This window comes from Pezoporus wallicus, unplaced genomic scaffold (assembly GCF_028554395.1).
Source record: "Pezoporus wallicus isolate ANWC-B61680 ecotype Strahan unplaced genomic scaffold, APGP_CSIRO_Pwel_v1 contig_8797, whole genome shotgun sequence".
In the NCBI taxonomy this organism is placed as follows: Eukaryota; Metazoa; Chordata; class Aves; order Psittaciformes; family Psittacidae; genus Pezoporus; species Pezoporus wallicus.
Window position 1 is genome coordinate 802,504 of NW_026641918.1, and position 15,507 is coordinate 818,010.

At 48.7% G+C, this 15,507-nt stretch overlaps 1 protein-coding gene across 2 annotated transcripts in view; it reads right to left on the reverse strand.

Moving 5' to 3' along the window:
* Window positions 1–5,528, reverse strand: part of ETS1 (ETS proto-oncogene 1, transcription factor) — a 67,338-nt gene extending 61,810 nt beyond the window's left edge. For both annotated transcript variants that reach the window (XM_057425975.1, XM_057425973.1), the window contains exon 1: window positions 5,407–5,528. The gene's annotated coding sequence lies outside the window, so the exon portion shown is untranslated. The remainder of the gene's footprint in view (window positions 1–5,406) is intronic.
* Between the last annotated feature and the right edge of the window lie 9,979 nt (window positions 5,529–15,507).

The window sequence follows — 15,507 nt, forward strand, 5'->3', positions numbered from 1 at the left end:
ATTTTAATCATCCACCAGCTTGTTTCTGTAGCTGAGGTGAAGGAGGTGCCAACTGGCTTTGTTTTCAAGTACACAGATGTTTATCCCCCTCCTCCTTTGAACGCACAGTGTAAAATGCAGGGCCAATGTGCTTTTTGTGTTTTGGTGAATATGACTCTTAAAGAGTCAAGAGGGAATACCCTGGGCTCAGAAGGCTATGACCTGGAGCCAAAGGGAACAGCTATTTTAATCACGCTGATACAGGGCATAACCTGCGATATGGAAGAGCTGCCACTGCTTTAACCTCTCTGAGGACACAACAGCCCCAAAACAGCTCCCTTTTGATTTCTGCAGAGCCTCTGGGGTTAGCAAACCCCCTGCAAATGGCAGAGCCTGCTTCAGCCGTGCCACACTCACTGCCTCAGCAAACTGGGACTCCAGAGAGCAGCTCCCACCGCCCTCCGTGACTAATGGCCAAATGTGAAACACCTGCATGTGTATGCGTATGAAATTATTGTCATCATTTCCTGCTTGTTATTACTAACTCCCGCCCTATCACCCAGTCTGTTTCTCTTTGCACTTAGAGCGAAAACCAACCGTATCACAAGTTACTGTGGCTGAGAAGTCTTAACTAATCTCAGCATCTGTGCACACCCTACCAGCCTCCTCTAAGGAGGTGTTAAAACACATTCGCTCTAAATCTGCTTGCATCTGCAGCATCCAGCAGCTTGGTAGAGTAAAGAAGGTGCTTAGAGCCCACTTTTGCGACTCACCTAATGAAGAGCAAGACACTCAGTCCCAGTCCATCACACACCTATCCCCTGATCCTAACCTTAAACTAGTGTAAATCACCTCATATAAACATGAAATGGTTTCCCTCTTGCTCTAGAGACTAGTGCTGCAAACTGCACCAAAACAAGGCAGACACTGCAGAAGAGAAACAGAGAAACCTCCAGGCTCATTCACCTATTTCAGTGCCACACACATATCTGAGAGTAAGGAGTTACAGCATTAAAACAGCAGTTAAACCAGCAGCCCCCACCAGCAGCTTTTTCCTGCTTTGCAGCTTGTGCAATAGGCAGTTGGGGTTTGTTGGTTGTTTTTCTCCCTTTGATCAAGACACCAAAGTCACACCAGTTCTTGAGAAGCACTTTCATGCCTCGCTGAGTGGTGTTTGCATCTTTCTCAGGGTGCAGCTGAACCTTCCAGCAAAGAGCCACACGTTGGTGCACGAAGCAGCATATGCTTCGGTGGCAGGAGAAGCACTAAACCCATCCTGACACCCGGGAGAAGGCTTCGTGCAATGAAGAGCATCACTAAGATAGTCTTACACTGTCTAAAGGGGCCTACAAGAAAGCTGGAGAGGGGCTTCTGACAAAGGTCATGTAGGAACAGGGGAAGGGGGAATGGCTTTAAACTGACATGCTGTGATTCCATTCAATAATTCCATTAAGATTGTAAGAGCTGTAAAGCAGCACCCACAACCTCCTCCCAAGCCCTGCAAAAGGGGAATTACCATCTCTAGGCAGCAGCTCCAATTGTTTTATAGCAAGGACGGCTTGCTTTTGGGTTTCTCTTCCCCTCCAAGCTGTACTGTTAAAAAGCACAAGTGGGGATCAGAAATACAATGCAAGCCTCTGCAACCATTTGCAGCACTGTCTGAGACAAGCCCAACTTAACACGCAAGATGAATCAGTCCTCCAACCTGCTGCAGGTTTTTGTGGGTGATGACAGTTAAACAGCAGAGAGACACAGGCTTTTAGGCTGTGAAAAGGGCCTGGAAGACAAACCCTGCTAGAAAAAGGCGGGCAAGCAGATTCTAGGCACAAAATAATTGTGCTCTGGAAAAGGCAGGTATGCAAGGCCAGCACCAGGAGGCAAGATGACAGCAGAAAGGGAGCTCCGCAGTGCTTTGTCCAGGCTAATTTTAACAGAACTTCCACCACTTCCCATAGGAAACTACTTCACAGCCCAATACATCTCCCACTGTCAGCAAGTTTCCCTGATGTTTGAGTGATATTTTTCTTCTCTTTAGCTTCCTCTAATAAGAGCCTAAATAGTTGCTCTCCTCCCCTTGGCCACCATTAGATAGCTCTAATGACCACTCAGGAGCTTGCAGCTGAACTAAATTCAATGATAGCTCTCTTCATGGCAGGTAACTTGGCTGATATTAAGGAAATCACTGCAGATTGACACCAAGATAATCAAGATCCACAGCTTGCTGAGAGCTGTTAATAAATAGAGGGGAATCAGAGCCATTTGGTAAAATCCTTAATGACTTAACAGCTTGACTTCAGACTTATTGTTTGCTCTTATTATTCCTGCCTTATTGTGAAAACATGTGTGGGAGAGAAGCAGCATTTATTTTGGGACCTGATCAAGTACCAGCCAAAGCTATTAGACTCTTGGGCCATTTCTAAACTAAATTAAATTTCTAATTTCATTTCAACATCCTTCCCCTCTCTTTTACAAGGGATATATCTATTTTTTAAACAGATTACCAAGCTTAGTTTGAAAAGGGAGAAGCGTTTATCCTCCCGATTGACACACACCCCCATGCAGAAGTTAGGAAGAAATGAAAAACGTGTATTAAAGCAAAGCAAACTTTGTCTACTGGATGTCTGAAGACCCTTAACAGTATTCTCCTATAGTGCTTTATGTTGTTTTAAGGATGAGAAAAGGGGAGTGAGACCACAGTGAGTTCCCTGTGGCAGACTCAAGGCCAGAAGCTCCATCTCTCTTGCCCAGTCTAGTGCTCTGTAATGGGTCTCCTCTATCTGTTGTAAAATCCTGTGGCTCGGATTGCTCCCCAGTTTCAACATACAGCTTCTGCCCATCCCACATCTCAAAGCCAACCAGTAAATAAAGGTATCACTGCAGGGTGGTCCAACTGGAGCAGCAGCAAAACAGCATTTGGGCGCTTTTCTCCATCCCAATAAACCAACAAGATTCCCTTTCCATAGGATTAGATGGGGAGCATTAGCAACCCCATCAAATATATTTTTGACTTCAAGAAGGTGAATCAAGACTTTAAGAATGAGAAGCAGCGCTTTCAACATGAGCATCCTCCCTGAGTGGCAGCGCTGGCAGCTCCCTGACCCAAAGCTGCTTAGTGATAGCCACTTTATTTTTACATCAAGTAATAATTTATCATGTTTAGGAGGGGTGGAAATGACATCCTTCCGCAAGGCTTTAACCCTTGAAATCCTGGCACTTTCCAGGCCGCCTGCCAATTCAGTCCTCAGGGGAAAGAGTGTTTGTTGATCTGTTGGCATGTTAAAAACCTCATTCAATTCATCAAAAGCTAGCACCAGCTTAAAATAAAAGAAGCATCCCTAAACTGGGGGCATGAGGAATAGAAATGAGCATTCTTCTCTTGCTGCCTCTTTACAACCCATGCTTTCTAACAGATCTGTTTCATACCAGGGGGTCCCACATTTATGATTTTAAAACTTTGCAGTGTTCTCAAAGGTAACACCTGATTTACTGAAGGCGAACCAGGCAAGGCAGCAAATAGTGATGCTATGGTGAAGAGAGCAATATAGTAATTGCTCTTCTGCACCCTCTGTAGATACTCCATGAGATGAAACGGCTTGGCTAAGGTCACAGGGAGAAAGTGAGGATGAAAGGTGAGTGAGCTCCTCAGCCACTCTCTTAACTACTCAGCACTGATTGCATTCAGATTAGCATTGCCACAGGGAGGTTGCCCGAGCTGTTTCTGGGGATGATGCAGGTAACAGGGGCAGGGCAGGCTGCCTGTCAGCACCCCACTCACTGCTTTAATGCTGGCCTCTTCCTTTCCTCAGTAGCTGTCAGATCTGAAGGAGATATGATGGTACTTTAGGTGCCTTCCCATCTGCTTGCACGAAATCTAGCCAGGATGGATGACAGTGGTCATGAGACAGTGCCATGACAGTTAAACTTTGGACCAGTCGCACATACACATGTGCCCACAAGCCCTCGTTCTCTGCCCTTGATAGTAAACATCTGTTTGCTCTATATTTTCCTTTACCCTGCTCATTAATCTATGACTTGGCTGCTATTTTATAGTTAAGCTAAAATAACACCACCATCAACAGCACCACCGCATCCATAGCAAGCTGACGGCGCAGGCTATGGCGAGGAGAGGGGTTTAGGTGGGAGAACAGCCAGAGAGGCTGTTGCCATTAAATCCTGCTGCTCTCTCTTGGATCGTAACACCTACTTGCAATTGCAGGAAGATGTGAAGGGGGGGGGAGGTTAATTAGGTCATCTGTTATTTCACTCATGGATGTCCCTCTGTGAAATAATAGTCTTGCAGCACAGCATCACGAGCCAAATCCTCATCTGGGGCAAAGCAAAGTGGGGGAGAGCTGGATAAGTTTCCCACTGCTTAGCAATGGATCCTTTGCATCAGGGAAGGATATGACCCAGCAAGGAGAGCCCAAACTGCCCCTGTTCAAAAGGGGCTTGGTCAGGGGTTATGGCCCAGCAGAAAATAGTTTACATGGCAGGCAGGGGAAAGCTTAAAACCCACCCAAATTAGAGGCATCAGGAATAGCCTGTAAGCAGGAAACTGCTCTGGACCCAGCCCACAGCCCCCAAAGGTGTCAGTTGACAGCACAGGATGGAAAGTTCATGGTAACTGTGCTACCAAATGACTGGCCACATGCAAAGCAATGATTTAGAGGCTAATGAGAAGGGTGAAGGCCTTGGCTGTGATCCTCAGGGACTCACAATTCCCACTGGCTCTTTTTGGCTGGATGAGGGGGCAGGATCGTGCCCTTCCCAAGGAATGGCAGCAGCACGGCAGCACATCCCTGTGGCTGTCACACTTAAGGCTCCAGTTCCTCCCAAAAGCAAATGCTGGCACCTGTGGCACTTTCTGCCCTGCGGGGGCTGGCATTGCTATGGAAAACATGCTGAGATGCGGCAGCAAACCCCTTACAAGCATCCCCCCCCCCCCAAGGCAGAAATCAGTCCCAGTTTGAGGGGCTACACCTTCCCTATCTGTCTGTGCATAGGGCTGGAGGGAGTCAAGTGAGCATCCGACTTCGCTTCTCCCCCTGCCTAGCAAGGAAAACGAACCAAACCCCTTTCAAATCAAAGTGCAACTCGAAACATGAAAGGAACTGCACATCTAATTCATGGTAATAATGCCAAGGCACAGCCTTCTAGATGAGGAAAATAATAATGTTCTCTTAAACATGCACATACAATTTATAGATTCTATACATACAAAAAGAGAAGGGATTTTTAAAGGGAAGCATCAGCTCAGACATTTATAGAAGCTCCTGCAGTACTCTTAGCAAACACATGAATCAGTTGCTGGGTGAAACTGGAAATGGAGGGAGTAAATCACCAGCAAAACAAGTCTTAGCTGTCCTGAAAACAAACCCAGGTACCTACAACCCACACAAGAGCTTAAAGAGATTCTCTCCCACTTACTACTTAGCTGAAAGATCAGGGGAAAAGTTTATGTCCTCCACAGCTTCCCACACTTGTCTCCGAGCTCTTTCCAACTACCTGGTGTTATCCTCTGCGCTGGAGCTGGAGAGGATGGAAATACCATAGTGTTTGCAGCAGGGCCGCCTATTCAAAGGGAGGGGGAGTGGTCAGCTCCGCATCCAGGGCGGTGGGAAAGGCGAGCTCCACGCTGGAGCCATTGCCAGCCAGGAAAATCCACCTCTGGCAGATGGCATGCCAGTGGAAAGATTAAAGCTGTTGGATGGAGGTGGTTATGGGGGGAGCCTCCTGTTGGCCCCCCAGTGCTGTGGCCTTTGGGTCTGTGCTCTCCTGCGTCCTGTAAAGCAATCTGAGTAACTTCACACGTGTTGCGCCAGCCCCTGAAGTCCCTGTGAAGTGGTGGTTATTCCTTCACAACAACCAAAACCAAAGCACGCAGGACGTGACCAGGGTGAGGTTTATCTAGCCCTACTAACCCATGTTATGATTCCCCACCCTTAGCTCAGCTGCTGCCTCTGAGGCTAATGGAAGAAAATGCTGTTTCCTCCTAAAAGGCCCCTGGGTACCTCAGTGTTTTCTGCTCTCCTGCATATCCCAGGGCATTGCTGGCTCCAGAGCACTGTGGTCTCTGCTGTCTGCCTTACCCACAGTCCTGGGATGGATCCAGCCTGGCAGCATACCCAAAACCCCCTTATCACAAGCCTCTGGTACCAGGCATACCACCCCAACACCCACCCTGGGTAGCTGCTGCGTGCTTTTAAAAGCATAAAGGCTGAAGCAAACTCCCCTTCTATAAGGCACAAGGGAGGGGAGATGCTCGGGCAGCGCTGGGAGGCACTGGTTCGGCTCCTTCCTCTGATGGAGACAACAGTCCTAACGTGCATCACCCCAAAGGCTGCTTTCAACACAAGATGCTAAAGGAGGAGGCCAGGGGCTCTCTAGAGAGGAGAAGGCTGCTGGGACCAGAAGGGCAGATGGGTGCTTTCCCAGCTGGGCTGCAAAAGAGAAGAGGGCAGAAACACAGACTGCAGTGGGCTCAGTCCAAAACCCTCAGGGTAAATCACCCGCTCCACTCCGGGAGAGCAGGACCCTCTCCCAACACCTAACATCCTCACAGCATGGCCAGGGACCTCCGAAGCCCCATCGATACCCCCCCGATCCTGGATGCAGGAGGACATGCCCATCCTGCCTCTCTTGCTCTGCCTCTCCAGGCAGTAAAGCTGCCTTTTCCTCCAGGAGAGGGCTCCAGGCTGAAAATCCTCTCTGGCTGCAGCACAGATCCCTGTCACGCCGCCTTCGTGAGCAACCCCTGCCAGCAGCCCCAGGAGGGAGGCAAAGCCCAAACACCAAGGGTTGCAGATGTGCTGTTCTGGGACATTTTGTTTATGGGCAAAATGGGAGGCTGGGAACAGCTGCTGCGATTCCCCCTTGAAATCCTAATGGCAAGCTGTAATGTAGCAGCAAAAAACGAGAACACAGCCATGGGACTCAGCCCTTCCCTGGCTTTCAGGGAAGATTGCAGCATCCTTACAATTAACAAAAGAAGCATGTACATCTAAGCCCTGTCACTGGAGCACTGATTGTCTGGGGAGAGAAATAACTCCTGGGGACACCCTTTCCCAGTCCAAAACTGGGCATTGTAGATGCACATTGGCAAAGTGCAGACCAAAGCTGTATTTGTTCTCACGTGGATAATTTCTGCCTACACAGGGCTTCTCAGGCATCTACTGCTTCCAAATGCTTCCCAGAGAAATCCAATGTGCAGAACTAGTGTTCACAAGGCATAAAGGTCTCTCCTGTTCTTCACACCCCCCAGTCCGACACATTGCTCATATGCACGTGGCGACAAATAGTAAGAACCCCCAATATTTATGCACATAAAACTGTTAACAGATCCTTTGAGGATTTTCTCCTAAATGAATAATGAACCTCTCCTCTAGGCCTTACCTTAACTTAGAAGCACACAGCTACAGGTGACCCGAATAGATGTTACCTGTTGACTTGCAGCCGTAAGGCACGGATGGCTCTTGTAGCTATTTTAACACAGGAAATGATTTACAGGGTTCCCATCTTCTCGGGAAGGTTTCCAGCCTCCTTGGGCTTTGGTACAAAGGCTCGGTCACGTCTGAGCACCAAAGGGGTGGAATGCATCCAGCAATCCATTTTTATCTGGGCAACTCTTCCCTAGGCTCCAGGATAACCCCACTGGCAGCTGCAAACAAGATGTCTTTCCCTGGGCTGGATGCTTTGCTCTGCAGCAGACGGTTCTTCCGATACAATAATCTATATATTAATAGCCACTCTATTATGGCTGTCCAATGGACTGTGTGTCTGCAAAATGAGAGGCTTCTGGTTCGGGCTGTTTCTTATAAGGCAGCATGATGTCTGCTGCGTGCAGATCACCTCCCTCAGCTCGCACATGGCCGCCTGCTTTCAGGGTCGCTGCTGTCCCATCAGTCACCTAAACCGGTCGCTTCAGCTCCCAACAGAAGGTTGGGTTGAATTTCGGGTAGCTCATGGAATTCATCACAAAGCCATTGTGCTTCGAGAAGTACTTTCCATTCCAGATGGTTTGGATTTTCTTTGTACTTGTAAAAAAATTAAATGATTCCTTAATGCTGAACTTAAGCAGTTATTAATGTTTTTACTGAATCTGAGGTGTCCTGTGGATGTTCCGCAGGTTGTGCGCTGGTAGGCTGCTTAAATTTAGAGGCACGTGGGCACACAGGCTCCTTCTGGGAGCTGCTGGACATAAGTGTCAGCAGAAACAGCCCCTTTCCCAATAAGCTACCCATATCACCATTTTGGACTAGAGGAGTGGATGGAAAATGAGAGCAGCATCATGCTGAAAGTGGCTATGACTGCAGAGGGTCGCGGTTTGCATCCTGGTGCTGAGCACAGATCTCCTGGGCAAAATTCAACGCAACCAGAGTTTCACTGGCTGTCCCCTATCACCTCATAGCCCCCAGATGACTTCCCAGGGATAGATCCTGCAGACCTGTGGTCCTGCTAGAGGATCATAAGACACTAAAGGTGAGAAGCTGCATGTAATAAGCTTCCACATCGCTTTATGGATCTGTAAGTATCATCATTTCCATATTACAGTGGAAAAACAGAGCAGGAACTGATAAAATGACCCTGAGTGCCTGAATCTATCTGCTTTTAGTTGGTGTTGCATGCTGACCCTTGTAGAAGGGAGCAAAAGAAAGGGATCTTGATTTGCAAGGATACCTTCCCAGCCTCTGTTTGCCCTGGGAAAGGGTGATACAGCCAGATCAATGAGCTGCCTGGGTGTGTAAGTACCACGGCAGGTTTGTCCAGGCTGCAGCACCATTGCCTCCTGCCCCTCCTCAAAATCAAGGCAATGACACGCAGCCTGTGCCCCAGATGCTTCAGCAATGGTCCACCAAGAGCCGTGCACATCTGGTCTGCAGGTGCTGAGGCTTTCTGTTGCTGGCTAGTCTCAAAAGCAAACTATAGGCACCACCAGGGCTCTAGCCAGCAAGTCAGGGATGGACACCCGATTAATTGCCTCCTTGTATGTAGCCCAAAGATGCTGCTTGCCCTCTTGAAGTCAAGGGGAAATCTCTGTCCTCAAAAGCAAGAGAATAAGGGCTTATGTAGAATCACAGAATCCCAGACTGGTTTGGGTTGGAAGAGACCTTAAAGCTCATCCAGTTCCAACCCCTGCCACAGGCAGGGACACCTTCCACTAGAGCAGCTTGCTCCAAGCCCCTGTGTCCAACCTGGCCTTGAACACTGCCAGGGATGGGGCAACCACAGCTTCTCTGGGCACCCTGTGCCAGCGCCTCAGCACCCTCACACGGAAGAACTGCCTAATGTCTCATCTAATTCCCCCTTCTGTGTGTTTAAAGCCATTCCCCCTCGTCCTGCCTAAATTCATTCCATCCTCGGGTCAGGCAGGAGCTCAGATCAGTCATAGTGGATGTGACATGATGGATGCATGCAGTCAGTGACAGTCAGTGAAACTCAGATACACACTAAAAGAGAAGCAGTTCAGGGTCTATGGCAGCTCAAAACTGGTCCACACATGACTTTTGTGAGGCTATATTAGGTTAGAGACTGCTACAGTTAAATCCCCTTCATATGGATTGAGTTAATTGCTATAAACTCGCTCATACGTGGTTTATCTCACTTCTATAAGGGGTACGAGAGCAGTACAGAAACAGGCTTTAAATAACAAACGTCTGAAGATGACAGACTGGCTTGGGTGTGATACTATGTGCAGAAAAATTCCCTCCTTCAGCTTTGAGTTTTCATTTTTAGTCCATACACATGCCTGTAAATACATATATGAGTATATACAGGATAACCCACAATAACACCAAGTCCCATCCATCTTCTCATTGTGGAAGTGAGGGATTTCCACTTAGCTCTAACTCTGATGTTAAGCAACATCTCTGGGGAAGTTGTAGCTATAACATTGCCAGTTTGAGCCCTTAAAATGCAGATCTGTGAATTTTGCCTTGTAAGCACACCAAAAAACTCATCCTTCTTCTAAAAGCCAATGTGAATATGATCACTGTAACCTCCTCACTCCCACCATTAACAGCTCAGGAGAGGGACACACAGGAACTCCTGAAAACTCTGAGAAAAAGGTAAATCAGTTACAATTCATGAAGATATTAGCTGTAAAACCAGTCATCAAGGACCAGTTAGGCCTGTTGGTTGGGAGGAGGATCTTTTATTAGGCTGCCTGATACACTCAGGAGAAAAAGCAGATAGGATTTCATCACACAGCCCCTCTTCAGATCTGTGAATTCAAATCCTCATCCCCAATCATTTAATCTGAGACTATAAAGCCAGATTTCAGAAGTGCTCTTTTCCCAGGCAGGCGTATAAATAAAGATCAGATACACAAAACTGCTATCAGCTAACAATTCCTGCTCAAACACATCTGGCCAGATTTCAAAACGAATTCAGCAGCCAGTTAATCACTTGCTCTTTATTACTTAACTTACTATTAGCACTGGGGGTAAAAAAAGAGAGATATTTTGGTTTTCTTTTATCTGGTCACAGATTCCCTGCATCTTGCTGCAGTGAAATTCAAAAGGCTGATCAAAATCTTGACATTTGTAAGGAGTCAACCGCTTCTCAAGCCGGTATAAAAATACGGGAAACGAATCGGGATCATTTAACTGCTTCCCTTTGCATCTTCTTTGTGAAAACGTAAGATTAGCACCGCAGCAAAAATGTCCTATAAACCCCATTCTGAAAATGCTTCTTATGCTTAAACCAGGAGGAGAATGAATGGGAAGCAGGAATTGATGCTGTTGCTGTTGCCTGAGAGCTTGGTCCCCTCATGCTCTCTAGATACTGGTTTAGGTACTGAGAGGAGATTTAGATGAGGTATAAGGAAGTTCTTCACTATGAGCTGCGCACAGGCTGGAGGCGTTTCAGCACAGTGCTCTAATGGATCACCTAAACCAATGCAAAAATACGTGTATCTGATAAAATATACGCTGTTTCCAGAACGAGCAGAAGGAGAATAATACAGTAGCAGATATGGGAGGCTTGGTTTTGTGGAAATGAGTTATTAACATGTCCTTTACCTCCCTGTTTATTTTCCACATGGTTCCAGGTCAAGGAAAGTTTGGCTGTGACAAAGCGTAGGCTTTGGGAACAGCTGTGCCTTTTCATATTTAATTCCTGAGCTCCACGAGGCACGTTTGGACACATTCTCTTTTGAATCCTCTGTCGATTATCAGGGGGAGCTCAGGCAGGATAACAGGACACAGGTGACATCCCCCAGGAGGAGAGATGTTCCCTTCTGTGAAAGACACCAAGAGCTCCAGGAGGAAGAAAGAGGGAAAACAGTGCTAGTACCGGCAGGCTTATACATGCTGTCACCATGGCTGCCTGGCGATGGAGGGGTGATTTATGGCCAGGCTGGGATCGCAGTGCTGGGTCCCACATGTGGAGTGAAAGTGGAAGTGTGTGGGAGGGAGGGGAAGCAGCAGCATCTCATTTATCAGCGCTCCCAGGGCCGAGCAGGTTTCCACCCGGACACAGGCTGCGTTAAGGAACGTTTCACATCTCCCATGCAGCACTACAAGGACATGCCCAGGTCCCAGCATCATAGATTCGTGGCATGACAGGATGGTTTGGGTTGGAAGGGACTTTAAAGCTCATCAGCTCCAACCCCTGCCACGGGCAGGGACACCTTCCACTGGAGCAGCTTGCTCCAAGCCCCTGTGTCCAACCTGGCCTTGAGCACTGCCAGGGATGGGGCAGCCACAGCTTCTCTGGGCACCCTGTGCCAGCGCCTCAGCACCCTCACAGGGAAGAGCTTCTGCCTAAGAGCTCATCTCAGTCTCCCCTCTGGCAGGTTAAAGCCATTCCCCTTGGCCTGTCCCTACTGGCCCTTGTCAAAAGCCCCTCTCCAGCTTTCTTGTTGGCCCCTTTACACACTGAAAGCTGCTCTTAAGGTCTCCTGGAGCCTTCTCCAGGCTGAACAACCGCAGCATCCATCCTCTGGGAATAGTTGAGGCTGGCATACCTACCCAGGAGAGGGGGAACCCTCACCAGTGTCCTATGTCCTGCTCTAAGTGTTTCATGAACCTTTCTACCCTCCACAGGTCTCCAAAACAAGCCACCCCAGGCAGCTTCAGATGCCCCAGCCTGCCTTCTGCAGGAGCCAGCTTGGGCCTGTGCATTTTAAGCAGAGCAAGGGGGGATGGAGAAGAGGGGGGTCACAGCAGGGTGAGCTGATGAGCAGCAAATAATCCTAATTTATGCAAAAAGCAGTCTGGAAAAAAATGACATTCCTGGTTGTCTGCATATGTAATATAGAGAAACCCTAAATAAAGGGGCCAAAGATTTTTCAATGAATTAGACCTTTATCCTCTGAGCATCCCAGAGCTCAGCCCATGAATTTGGGTGAGTTTGCCTTTTTAATTGCTCTGTCTTTCTAATGCAGGCTATTTAGAAACCGCACCAACAATGCCCTATTGGAAACCGAACAGGTCATTTGGGCTACAGCTTTTATCTGGTTTTCCACCATCTTAGACAACAAACAAGCCATTAATGTCTGGAAACACAGCTTTGATTTCAACTTCGAAGCCACAGCCAAGATCACTGCCAGTGGTGCCCTGTGTCACATTTAAGGCCAGCCTATGCCCCAGTGGGGATTAATTCCTCCCTGCCTTATATCTGGGTGACCACATGCACCTCCCATCTCAGTGGAGATGCTCTGGGTTTGCAGCCCTGGAAATAAGACCATAGCACAGCTTTTTCTGGCTGAAAACTTCCAATAGTAAGCATTATAGGCTTTGCTTTTGGTCCAAGATTTGGCTCGCCATTAGGATAAGGAGGCTTTGTAAAGGGTCTCTGGGCTAGTCGCTGGATCAGCTGCAGCAAACAAGCTGTATCTTCATTAACGTGAATCTTCTGGGTTCTTTATTTCCCACCCACAGTATCACCTCATGGTGCCAAGATGAGGTTTCTCCTGTTGTTTCTGGTTGAGGGAAGAACACACACGGCTGCCGATGTTAACCCTCAGCCTTATCCAGGTCTCGCTCAGCTGGTACCGAGTCCTTGGGTTTTTGAAGTCAGCAGGAGTCTGGCCTGGGGAAGGTTTTTACAGGATGAGTTTTGGCTGTCTTGATTGAAGCTCTTTCCAAAACCCAGCGAATGCCATTTTCAGCACACGGAGGCTCACAGCATCGGTTCAATCAGTGCCTATAAATCTCCCTCTGAGACTTCATAAATCTCAGCCCAGAGTTTCATTGTATTTGGGCCACCCCGGGCACCAGCACTGGGCACTGCCATGAGCAGGGCCACAACCTTGCTCACCCTCATGCAAATAGAATGAGAAATCCTTCTTCTTTCAATCCCGCCCTGAGCATCTGTGGGCTGCAAGGGACCTCGCTGGAGCACAGAGCAAGCTGGATTTACCTCCTCCCTGAATGAGCTTCATTAGCTCGTGCAGCGAGCTCCAGATTTTAATGGATGCAGCAAATGGGAGAAATAAAATAAATACTACAATCAAAGTGCTTAAACCTACGCCTCGCCTATGCCAACACAAACCCTGAATGGGAGGAAGCACTGGGCTAAATATAGATCCTCAAGCAAAATCGGAGAGCTTTTATTTTTTTTCTTTTTAACTTTTTTTTCTAGGTTCAAACTGTAAAACATCTGCTGAACAGTTTCCTATAACTGTTTTTGGCTTTTAAATCAAAGAAAGAAGAAACAATGTCCCATTTTTGCAGAGAGAAAAGGAGGGGGGAATAATAGACCTTCCTCTCAAAGCAGGATGACAATGAGGATAGAAATAGAAAGGGGAGAGCTTCATAACATCTTGAGTCCAGACAAGAAGAGGGTGAATGGCAGGTTCAGGTATCTCTGCTTGCTTTGGCCGCTTCCTATTTTGAGAGAGAGCTGGCAAAACTGCTGACAGCCAAAAGGGAAAACCCATGGGCAGAGCTGGAGCGTGATGATGGGCAAAGAGGGGGTGCAACAGTGCTTGGGGGTGCACGGGAAGGTGCATGGGGCTGGTAGCTTGCCAGGAGGAAAAAAAGGCAGTGATTTAAGAGGAGAAAGAAGGGGAGGGGTTGTGCTGCAGTTATAATGCCTTTTTCCCCAGCCCAGGAGACAATCCCCAGCTCCTTTCAGCATCTCATGGCCCCATCGGAGCTCCTTGGGGTGCCCCTGAGCTGCCCCATCTGTGCTGGGTCCCCTTAGCACAGCCATCGTGCCACAGGCAATAACGCTCCTCAGAGCCACCCACTTTTCCCTGCCACCTCCACCAAGCCCCGATGCTGTGGGGAGGGACACGGGGGTGAACGTGCAGCCCACGCTGTCACACCTCTTCGGGCTTCTTGGCAGCGGTGCCTGCACAAAAAAGCCTTTCCTGCCAAGTCACAGGATGTGATGACGGCGCGGCTGGGAAAAACTTCAAAACAGCCCAAACAATCAGGGATTGTCTGCGGAGAACGGGCTCTAAAATTGGCTCCTTGGATTAGCACCAGGCTCACCCCTGAGGCCTTTGTCAGGAGCACTGGGCTCAGCAGCGATGACGGAGGAGGACCTAATCTCGCTTCCTATCTGTGATACGGGTTGAATTTAGCCTGGCTTTGCCGGCTGTTCTCGTCCCTCCGTGACCTGCTGGCATCCAGGCACCCAGACAGCAGCCGGGAGCGACTTCCCACTGGCAGGAATCCTGCAGTGCCTATAGCACCAAGATGACTCAGGTGTCAGCATCCCTTCCTTACTTATTTCCTAAATAACGTTGCTTAGGAACCTGCATCCCCTCCATAGCCCAATTCCTGTGCAGGTCTGAGGGTGGGGGTACAAGAATTGCTCTTTTGTAGGGCTTTAGCACGTGTTGGGCTGGATTTGCTCTTTTTAGGTAAACCCCAGTTAGGCAGTGGCAGAGACCCTCCTGTTCGCAGGGGTCTCTTAGCAGCTTTGGCCCTTGGCATGATGGTCTTCTGCCACAAAGCCCCCACCATCAGCACCAGGGTAACATGTCCCCATCCAGCCATGAACCTCTTTCCCTACCTTTTACCCTCTGGCTTGGCCCTAGCACCCTGATCTCGGCATCCTCGCAACAACTGCATGCTCCAGAGCTGCTCCTGAGGATGCATTAAACATCGTCAGTGCATGTCTGATGGCTCCTACAGACCCATGGGCTTTCCCCTGGGCTATGTGGACTCATTCCTCCCCCAGCCCAACCCCTTGGAGGAAACCTTGGACAAAAGACACTCGGAACGCAATCCAGGAGTGGGGAAGTGGCAGGCGAGGGGCTGAGTCAAATCAGCCAGATCCCAGGAGGAAATAACTGAAACAAGGCTCCAGCATGTGTCGGGAGACGGGATGTGTCGGGGCTACTGCTCCCTGCCAGCTCTTGCTGGGTGCTGTGGGCAGGGACCAGCTGCTTGCCCACATGAGCCCATGTGTTTGGTGCTGCCAAACGAGATGCCGAGGGAGAGGAGACACCAGAAACTGGGGTTTTGGTGGGAAAACCTCCCTGTAACCGAACCCCTGCAATCTGCATGAAAGGGGATTTGCTTCCTGCAGGAGGTTTTCTTCAGTCCTGACAAAATCATGGAGAAAATGATG